This window comes from Felis catus, chromosome D2 (genome assembly GCF_018350175.1).
Source record: "Felis catus isolate Fca126 chromosome D2, F.catus_Fca126_mat1.0, whole genome shotgun sequence".
Classification (NCBI taxonomy): Eukaryota; Metazoa; Chordata; class Mammalia; order Carnivora; family Felidae; genus Felis; species Felis catus.
In genome coordinates, this window is record NC_058378.1 from 13,933,571 (window position 1) to 13,943,978 (window position 10,408).

Genomic DNA, 10,408 nt, shown 5'->3' on the forward strand with positions numbered 1-10,408 from the left:
CCACCCATCCCAGACCCAGGCTCTGAGAGGGACAGTCCCTGGCTTGGGTGTGCAAGTCTGCGAAACCTCTTGCTGAACAGTTGACGTGAAGATGTCTTACCCCCACATTTGCCACCTCTGTGATTTGCACTTGGCCTGCCTTTGAGATCTGCCTCCTCTGCCTCATTTCTTGCCCACAGCTGTTCTGCCAAACGAGCTTTTCCCTGCTCGACACACAGTCCTGAGCTTTCCAAGTCTTTGCCCGAGCTCCGCCTTGCAGCGGGAATACTTGATTTCCCTCATCCCCTGTATCAACCGTTACCAAGTCCTATTTGCAGAGATGGGTTTACCATAAGGTTAACAAAGTTGAAGCGTCAGGATCCCTAACGTGCATCAGCCCCTACCGTGGACCTGGAGGCTCCATGGCAATCAGTGTGTTTTATACAATTTGCAAAAGCAAGGTGGGTAGGTTAAGATGTTTGTATTTTTCCACCCTACCTTTGCCTGCATGTGTTTCACCAGTTTGTTATGGTGTTGAAGTGGTTTTGAGCATTTTGGGGATCTGGCTAAGGGGAAATTGAGTTGGGGAGACATGCAATTTGGATTTAGTAGGATATTTATGCCGTTTGCTGTCTCCTCAGCATACGTTAAGGTATTACTCACTGTTCTGGTGTAGAAGTGGCTCCCACGGATACCCCTCCATCCCCCGTGCTGGCTCGTGTGGCACCGCCTGGGTGTGTATCACAGAATACATAGATCCTGAGACACCAGCAACCAGAACCAGATCAACAGGAACGCAGAAGCAGAATTTGCAACGTGTGGGGCCAGCATCTGGACCGTGGAGAGTTCCTTCAGCTGACAGATGTATACAATCATGCAGAGAAAATTCTGTTTTCACTGACACCTAGTCAAAAGGAAAGTTCTCTCCTGTCAGGAATACACCTAGCATTGCCGCAAATACCAATTAGAAATGCACAGAGTTGGGGCGCCTGGGTGGCTCAGTCGGTCAAGCGTCCGACTTCGGCTCAGGTCACGATCTCGCGGTCCGTGAGTTCGAGCCCCGCGTCGGGCTCTGTGCTGATGGCTCAGAGCCTGGAGCCTGTTTCAGATTCTGTGTCTTCCTCTCTCTCTGACCCTCCCGTGTTCATGCTCTGTCTCTCTCTGTCTCAAAAATAAAGAAACGTTGAAATAAAAAAATTAAAAAAAAAATGCACAGAGCTGACTTATGGACACAAAGGGGCCACCAGAGAGCCTGTGGTTGATTGGCACATGGGCGGCTATGGAGCCCTTCACAGGATGTTAGTTGTGGGGTGTGGGTGTGGGAGTGGGGGTCTCTGTTAGTTTAATACTTACATAACACATATGCTCTATGTTTTGTATACATGTATTGTATATATATGTATGTGTGTGAGCTACATAACATATACACATATATTTTCCATGGGTCTAGATTAGGAGATCTGTATGATGTCTGTATTACAGATTTTATCCCACGACCGTGAAGAAGTCAAGGGAAACCCGATGGCTTGGTGGTGACAGGAGTCGATGAACGTGGGATTCTCCGTTCAATCCATTGACAAGCAGGGCTTCCCATGTCCTTATCCCCGTATGGTTTCCAGGGACAGTCTGATCTGTCCCTGGTGTCAGGAAGGGGCTGACGAGTGAGGGTGACAGGGACTCGTTCTCACCGACCGCCCCAGGCAACAGCCCTCTGCCTGCTCTGGGGAGGTCAGGTGAGCAGGGAGAGTGGAATAACAGAACAGACTAGGGCTCTAGTCGCATGGGGTCAGAGGACCGGGGACACGCCGAAGGGAGCAAGCAGCACCCCAGTGCGCATTGACCCGAAGGCGGATCCATTGACGCGTCTCTCGTCCACCTGGCAGGCCAACTGTGAGTCAGGAAGCCACAGGAAATGGGGAGGGGCGCACAGGCAGGGACACAATCGAGCCTGAGTTCCAGAGTCCCCAGCCTCTTCAAGCAGGTAGAAACCTAGAATGATTTGAGCTTTTGAAAACCGTAAATCTGCCTGAGTGTTGGCTTGGCTGAAAGGTTGGAAAATTCGGTTAAAATTCAAATAAGAAGCATGGCATTGGAGTCATGAGTATAGTTTTTATTTAAATTACGCTCCCAGGTCTCTGTGAAGTCAATCCAAAACATAATTAATGCTGGTTTTTAATTTTATTTGCTTTTGCTCCAGAGGATAGGTTTTGGCTGTGAGGGGACACAGACCCTCCCCGACGTGCACCTGGGAGCACACACGTGTACAATAAATACACACACATTTGCCACCAGAAGTAAGGGGGGAAGATGAGAAATGTCCCCAAGTTGGCGGTAACTGTCAGGTGAGGTAGTGGGCGACTGAGGTCCACGTGTCAGAAGCCGCTGAGCCCCAGGGAGGAAGAGGGAGTTTGCTTGCGGGGGTGGTTGTGCTTTTTATAAACTTCTTAAGGGCAGCGGCCTGTCTACACTGCTCTGTCTAGCCCTGGGCAAAGAGCTGGGCCATGACTGCGCTTCTGTTTATACTAACGCCTCCAGGTCTCCACTGGACTCAGGGTGGAATCTCAGGAAGGGGGGACCCAGAGACCTCATGACCCTGGAATACCGTCTCCGGTCATAGCGTCCTGGACTGTCCCTCCCTGGGTCTGGGATCCCTAATCTGAGCCTCGACCACCTTCTTCTCTTAGCTCTGGCTTTGTCCTAGGTGACCTTCTATACCTCACCCTCGGTAAATCAGAACCAAAGGTGGGTCACCCAGCGCCCCCATCCCACAGCCTGCCTCCTAAGCCATCTGCCATCCAGGCAAAATCGGAAGGGGCACAGGGGACACTCTAGAACCCAGACTCATGGTTAGACGTGCGAGGGTTTTCTCACCTCCCCCCCACACCCCGGATCCGTTTTCAGGGCTCAAGAGAAGACAGTAGGCAGTTGACATAGGGGGTCCTTCTCAGAGGTTGCCGTACATTTGGCCCTTGCGCATTTTCCCCTAAGCTTTTAAAAATGAAAATCGTAGCTTTCAGCTCTAATGGGCTGGGGAGCGGCCATCCCGCCTCTCCATGCTGGGAAGTTGGCTTCTCTGGGCCACGTAACCCCCGGGCGCTTCCCCGGGGCTGACTGTGTTCCCAGGGCGAGCAAGGGTGCCCCGGGTCCCCTTCTGACTGGGGCCAGAGGCTTTCAGGCTTTTCCTGGCTACAGAGCTCTTCCTACCATGAAACCCCATGAGGAACCCCAATACCTAAAGCGGATGAAAGACGGGGGAGGGTTCTCAGAGGTGGAGGGGGACCCCACACCCTCCATGGGCTCCCCAAGTAGCCCCGTGGAACCCCAGGGCTCCGTGGAATATGGTTTGCAAAACAACACTCAGAGCCTGCTGTTGGGAGCTCCCCCACGCCGGGGGAATAGGCCTGCAAACTCTGTCTATCCCCAGCAAGAATCAACCTACAATTCCAGAAATTCCTAGAATTCTGAAAAACCAAACAAAACCCGCACCCCACATTCAGAGCCCTTCTCCCCGGGCTACCTTCCCGCCAGCCAGAATCCCCCCAACTTGGGCACCCAAAAGTCCCCTGCTGAGCTCCTTCTGCTCCTGGTGGTTGATGTGACAAGTCCCCTTCTCCGGGGTCCACTTGTCTTCCAGAAGACAGCCAAGCACCGCGTGGCCCGTCTTTGGGACGCAGAACTGCCTGCCACCCCGTGAGGAGGCTGCGAGGTGACAGGGGGAGAGGCGCCGAGGGCCCGCTCGCCTCCTGGGGATGCGGCTGGGATGAGGGAGAAGCACTTAATTTTTTTGTACTCTATTTATTTTTTATTTTTATTTAAAAAATTTTTTTTTAAATGTTGTTTACCTGTTTTTGAGATAGTGGGAGAGCACGAGCAGAGGAGGGGCGGAGAGAGAGGGGGACACAGAATCCGAAGCAGGCTTCAGGCTCCGAGCTGTCAGCAAAGAGCCCGACGCAGGACCCGAACCCATGAACCGCGAGATCATGACCTGAGCCGAAGTCGGACGCTTAACCGACTGAGCCACCCAGGCGCCCCTGTACTATATTTAATTCATACAACCACTCGGCAGTGTAGGAATCGTTCTGCTCATCGTACGAACTGAATGAAGAAACAAATGCAGCCTGTAGGGTTTGTCAAGGTCACACAGCTGAGCTGGCCGCGTCCTTCAGTAGTGGCGAAGGGGAGGGGCGTGAAGAGGCCGACAGGAACAGCGGAAGGGAGAGAAGGTGGCCGGAAGCTTCCGCTGGAAACATTTCAGAGGGGCAGTTGTGCTCGAGTCTGAGGGCAGTCCTCAAATCCACAGCCCTTCTAGAAAGGAAGGTTGCGTGGGGACACCTGCTCGCGGCCGGGCTACCTGTGAACGGCCGAGTGTGAGGGGTTTTGAGGTTTTTGAGCCTTCACTGACGTCCTCCAGGCTTTTCTGCTACTGGCGTCTGGGACTGAATGCAAGAAAGATTCGGAACCTTCCAGAAAATGAGGTTGTGTGCAATGGAGAGGGTACCGGCAGAAGCTCTCCAATCAGACAGACTCAGTGAGGTCCTGGCTCTGCTGCTGACTGTGTGTGACTTTGGGCAAGTTACTGAACTCCTAGCTTCAGTTTCCTCAACCATGACGTGGGGATAATAACAGTATCACCCTCACAGGGCTGTTTTAAGGACAAAATGAGGTAATGTATGTAAAACACTTAGCACCAAATCTGGCATATATTAGATGCTCAGTGTCCATTGGCTTTTATTATTTTTAGTATGTCCCAGTTAAACAGCCATGATCTAAGATGCGTCACATCGATAGAAGTTTCTAGAAAAGCAGCTCCGGTTTGTGGGCTTTTTTTTTTTTTTTTTTTTTTTTGTCAGATGTGTGCCCTGTCCTTGGCCAGTCTCCATGTAAAATTTATGGGGGTGGTGGTAGGGGAAGGACTCGTTTGGGGGAACCAGGAAGGCGGGATCCAAGAGGAAACAGTTACTTAAGTGGCACCATGTGAAAATACCGGGGCGCGGTTAGATTTTAGACGACCGCTCTCGGAACTCTACTTTTCATACAAGAGAGGGTTTTACCTTCGGGCCCGAGATGGTGCCTCAGATTCCATCGAGATACATTTGTTCGGAGTCTCAAAGTCTTTGGGGGGCTTCCAAAGGGTCTGGGAGGAGTAATCCCTTAAGCCATTGTCCCTTGCATCAGATAGCTGACATATTGCGGGGCAGGGGGCGGGGGGTGCCGGTCCTCTGGAACATTTCACCGGTCCTGGGGCGGGGGTAGGGGGTGCGGGCGGGAAGAGGTTGAGAGAGTGTGGTGAGCGAGACAAGCTGATTCATAGGAGCAACTGCACTTTTGGCAGCTTTCCCTGGAGTTGGTCAGTGATGGGTCTCCAGCGCCTCTGCGGCCCTCAGTCCGTGCACAGCAGCCTCCTCGGTGGCTCCTCGCTCTGGTTCAGATGCCGAGAAATCAGTCCCTACCCGGTGGCTTTCAGGTAGAGGGAGAAAGTGTGCATGGTCGGAAGGATGGGAAATGGAGGGCCCGCCATGTTTACACCTAACCCCCCGCCCAGGCTGTAAACAGCGAGCCCAGGTTTCTAAATGGGAGCTCTTGGTTTCGGTGATGGAAGCCCCTGCCCCTCGCACACGTGCGTGCTCGCACACCCTGTTCTCTCTCTCTCTCTCTTACACACACACACACACAACTGCATGGAGCATCGACCAGGGACAGGTGTAGAGAACCGATGCCCAGACTCCCCTGCGGGTCCCCACCCAGCTGTCCCTCATGAAGCCCCATCTACCCGGATCACATGCTTGAGAAGGAAGCTGATGGGTCAGCCATAGTTTAGGCAGCCAGTGTCACGGGAAGCACTGGGAAAGGAGGGCGTCCAGCAGAAACTGAGGCATGGATGGCGAGGTGAGGCTCCAGGGAGCCCCCCTCCTGGGCGTGGTGGCCCTTCTCCATCCCTGGGGTTTAGTCCCCTGGGTGGGTAGCGGGGTCTGGGCTGCTCTCACAACATGGCAGCGGGGGAAGCAAAGTGGGTTCCAAGGTGGACCTGAGGGCTTTTTGTCTCTCCTCCGCTCAGATAGAAGCTGCTACTGCACCTCTTTCTTGCCTTCTTCTCCCGGCACCTTCGCTTGTGTCATTTTCCTTGGTCTTGGCGGGAAGATTAGGAGGGGACTTGCCGGGGACATCCAAGCTCACCCTCTTCCTAACCAAGCTCTGCCCCATTCTGTAGCTCACTCACGTGCTGCAGTGGCGTTTTCTTACGTAAGTGCCCCGATCCGCAAACGCTCTGGGTACCCTGGACACACACGGGGCTATATTAAGGCTCCGTGACTCCTGGAGGGTTTGAGACGTCAGCTTTTCCGGAGCGTCTTTAGACCCACCCTTCCTTTTCTGACCCTCGTCCTCAAATGTCCTACCTCCAGCAACTGGGGTGCCTATCCTTTTTGCCAAGAGGCATCTCAAAGCCAAAAGAACGCGTAGATTTGTGAAGTGACTCTGAGCAGTGTCCGTGACTGTCCTGCCATCAGATTTGCAGAAGTTAAGCAGATAAAGGGGGACGACTCCTCCCTTCTATTAAAAATAAATAAGATTTTAAACTTCTATTTAAGAGAGCTTCCCTCTCTTCTCTGAAAATAAATGTACAATTGTCTTGAAAACCCTCCAAGCCGAAAATACACAGTGCTGATGTTCCCACGCCATCAGGCTCCTTCCCAGAAGCAGGATCCCTAACCTGGAACCAGCATCCCTTTGAAATGACGTCAGTGTCTGTGAGTTGGCCGCGTGCATTTGCCAGGGAGGGGTCCACTGCTTTCTTGTGAATGTCAGAGGGGTTCTTGACGCGACGGAGAATAAGCGCCACTGCCCTGGGGCATCTGTGATCCCTGTCTTTTAGCCACATGGACGGTTCACCCCCAAAGTTCTTTCTCTGCAGGCCCCCCCCCCCGGACCCAGCCTCCCTCCCTGCTTGTCTAAGCGATGCTGGCTCCCCCCATCTCTTACCGGGAGGCATCGTGCTACTCCCCTGCTCCCAGCCTCTCTCTCTCTCTCTCACCCACAGTCTGTTCTTCGTGAGGCTGCCAGAACATTGGTCCTCGGGCGCCCAGGGTTGTGGCAATTTCTCAGCCTCTGACCCTGACTGTGATGTTTGCGGCAGGACCCGCCCTCGCCAGCAACCCCAGCTTACCATCCGCTCCCCCCCCGCCAAACTTCTGAATGGACTGCCCTGGATGTTCATCCTGGTTCTGCCTCTCCGCAGCTGTGTGACCTTTGCCAGGTTACTGAACCTCTCCGGGCCTCGATTGCCTCATCTAAAAATGGGGATAACGTGTCTCTAGCACCCTGTGTTTGATGCGGATCAGATGGGGTATTACATGTCACAGACCGCGCTGACTAGATTACTGCATCGAGGCTTTCCCCCTCTGCTGCGCTTTGCAGAGTGGCCTCTCCGGAAGTGCCTTTGCCTGACGATTTCTCACAACTCAAAGTCACCTCTGAGGTCTGCAGCTGGTGGTGCAAGCTTGAGGATCTGGGGTGAACGCTGTCAGGATTGTGTCCTCAGAAGGCATAGGAAGTGACAAGGGCGGAGGAGGGGTAGTATTTCAAAGGCAGGGTGGGGCCTAGGGGTCGTTTAGGAGACACTGTCTGGGGTGGGCGTCCAGCCTGGCCAGTGTCATCCCAACGGGCTTGATCTGGACCCCAGAGGGAAGCCCTGAGAAGGGTCTAGAAAGCAGGCAGCTGTTCTTTCATATTAATGTCCGGACCCCTGAGCAGCCTTTGGTCACAGGGTCGCTTGGGGTAAGAATCGTCCCAGACTGTGTCCAGACTGTGCTCAGGTAAATGACCGGAGACCCCCTGATCTCCTCGCTCTCCCCAAGTCCCTCTGCTTCCCTCTGCTTGGCATTTTTATTCCCGGTTCAGACCAGAAATAGAGATTGTGTTTGCCAGTTGATTTGTGAAAATCACAGAACCATTATCTCCCACAGAGGAACTTCTTAAGACACGAGTCATTTTTTTTTTCCCTATAAATTGTCGGTTGACAACTCTTTGTGTGTCTATAAAACGCTGTGAGCTCCTGAGAAGAAAGGTGTTATCGAAACACAAGGTATTATTATTTTTGCCATTATCATTATTTATTAACACAGGGCTCCTAAACCGGCAATAAGTGTGGAAAGCAATTATTTTGTTTGCTTTGGCTCTATCTGGGTCTTGTGACAGCAAGGTGTGAGGTCTAAAAAACCAAGTCACGGAGTAAAGAATACTCCGTGTTAGTATGCCTCCTGCCATCTGTAGCCTTCACATGCATTAATTCATTAATTCCCCAGGGTCAGAAAGACATGAACACTGCTGTTCCCGGTTTCAAAGACAGGGGGACATTGGCCAACCTTGGAGTTACCAGAAGCAAGATCCCTACTCTGCAGGACTATCTGAAACCTTTGGGATGTGCTGGAAATATCCTTTCTGGAGGCACAAGAGGACCCCTGAAAGCCGACACCCTTTGCCGACCAGCAGCTGTAGGAACAGCAGGAACGACCGTGTCCCTTCCGACCCCTTCCGTGAGAAAGACCTCCTTCTTCACCCCCCTCCACACAGTGGCAACACGTGGTGTCCCTGGTCGCTCAGATGGTCCCATGTGGCCAGGCTGATTATATCACATGGAAACATGCCAGAACTAAACAAGATAACAACGGTCCCAATGAACTCAACAGATGCCCGTCTTGTAGGTTGTGAGAAAGCGCGTGCCTCTCATGGTTGGGTTTGGAGTTCTTGGGCAATCTTGCATCTTCGTGTGGACACCATTCCCCCTCCCCAGTCCTGGCAGAATGTGTGACGAGCAGACCCCCACATCCATCCATTCATACGTAGCGGTATGATAAGGAAACGTGATGTGCTGCCCAGGCTCTGGGTTGGGAGTCATGTAAACCTTGGTTCCAAACCCTGAACTCACTTCTGGGGCGCCCGGGGGGGCTCAGTCAGTTAAGCATCAGACTCTTGGTTTCGGCTCAGGTCATGATCTCACAGTTTCGTGGGTTCGGGACCCACGCTGGGCGGAGCCTGCTTGGGATTCTCTGTCTCCCTCTCTCTAGCCCTTCCTCACTTGCGCTGTCTCTCTCTCTCTCTCTCTCTCTCTCTCTCAAAAATAGATAAAAATAAACTTAAAAATTAAACCCTAACTCACTTCTTGCTAGCTATGTGATTTGGGGCAAAGTATTTTCCAAGCCCATTGGCAGGATGGGACCAGTAATATCTTCCCTGTGAAGTTGTTTGTGAAAATTATTGTTAATGTGTACGTAGCACCAGCCACAGGAGAGCAGGTGGCCGGAGAGGAGCCTCCTACTGACGGACAAGAGCTGACCGTGTGTTCAGCGATGCCATGTTGGAGGCTCGAAATTGGCCACGGCAAGAGTATTTCCTCCGTAGGAATTAGCAAATGCTGCAAAGTAGGGCTTTTTTGTTTTGTTTTGTTTTCTCTCCCCAAGACCTTATTTGTCCGCACACTACTGCATAGTAGACACTCAATAAATGTAGCTATTATTAGCAAACTCAGGGAAAACTTATGTTGATTCAAAACGTAGAAATAGAATACATCCATTATATGGAACACAAAATCACTGCTTGTTTTACAAGAAAAGTGATATCACATCTGCCCCCAAATTGATCACCCAGAAAGATGAATGCATAGCCTCTTTGGGTCCATGGAGCTTGTCGGCGAGATCTATTGCTTTTGCTTATTGAACTTGGGAGCATATTTTGTGTTGCTTCTAGTAACTCTGGTAATCGTTTGGCTTATAAGAATGTGCTGGCTAAAACCCAAGCTGATGGAAAAAGAGAGAGAGAGAGAGAGAGAGAGAGAGAGAGTTTTGGCAGCAGTTTTCTCTATTTCCATGAAGAAGCAGCTTGTCAACCAACAAACATCCAACACTGTGCTTGATTCTACTGCTGATGCAGGAAATTGGCAGAATGATTCTCGACTTCATGAAGTTCCTAGCCTACAAGGGATAGCGCGGGAGAAGGCATGATCTCACGGTTCATGGGTTCGAGCCCCGCGTCAAACTTGCTGCTGTCAGCGTGGAGCTCGCTTTGGGTTGATTCTCTGTCTCCATCTCTCTGCCCTTCCCCTATTTGCTCTCTCTCTCTCTCTCTCTCTCTCTCTCTCTCTCTCTCCAGTGCTCTCTCTCTCTCAAAAATAAAAATAAATCCTGAAAAAATAAATAAATGTCATTTGCAAATATACTATATGCTACAATTTCCTTCCACACATAGGAAACTCAGGCACAGAGAACTGAATCAAGTTTTTTCAGGCTACATGTCTAGTAAGAAGCCAAGCTGAGATCGGAACTCAGATCGTAGATCCCAGTAGATCTGGGAACTCAGATTGTAGATCCCTTCTCAGTAATAATTAGGGAAGAAGAGATGATGGTGTTATATGCTGAAATGAAAACGGACTAAATTC

At 51.5% G+C, this 10,408-nt stretch overlaps 1 long non-coding RNA gene across 1 annotated transcript; it reads left to right on the top strand.

Annotated features, from left to right (window-relative positions):
* Positions 1 to 4,095: 4,095 nt before the first annotated feature.
* Positions 4,096 to 10,085, top strand: LOC123380748. The gene is made up of 3 exons (XR_006586887.1): positions 4,096 to 4,642; positions 5,312 to 5,443; positions 8,280 to 10,085. It is a non-coding gene; the product is annotated as an uncharacterized LOC123380748 (long non-coding RNA).
* Positions 10,086 to 10,408: the final 323 nt, after the last annotated feature.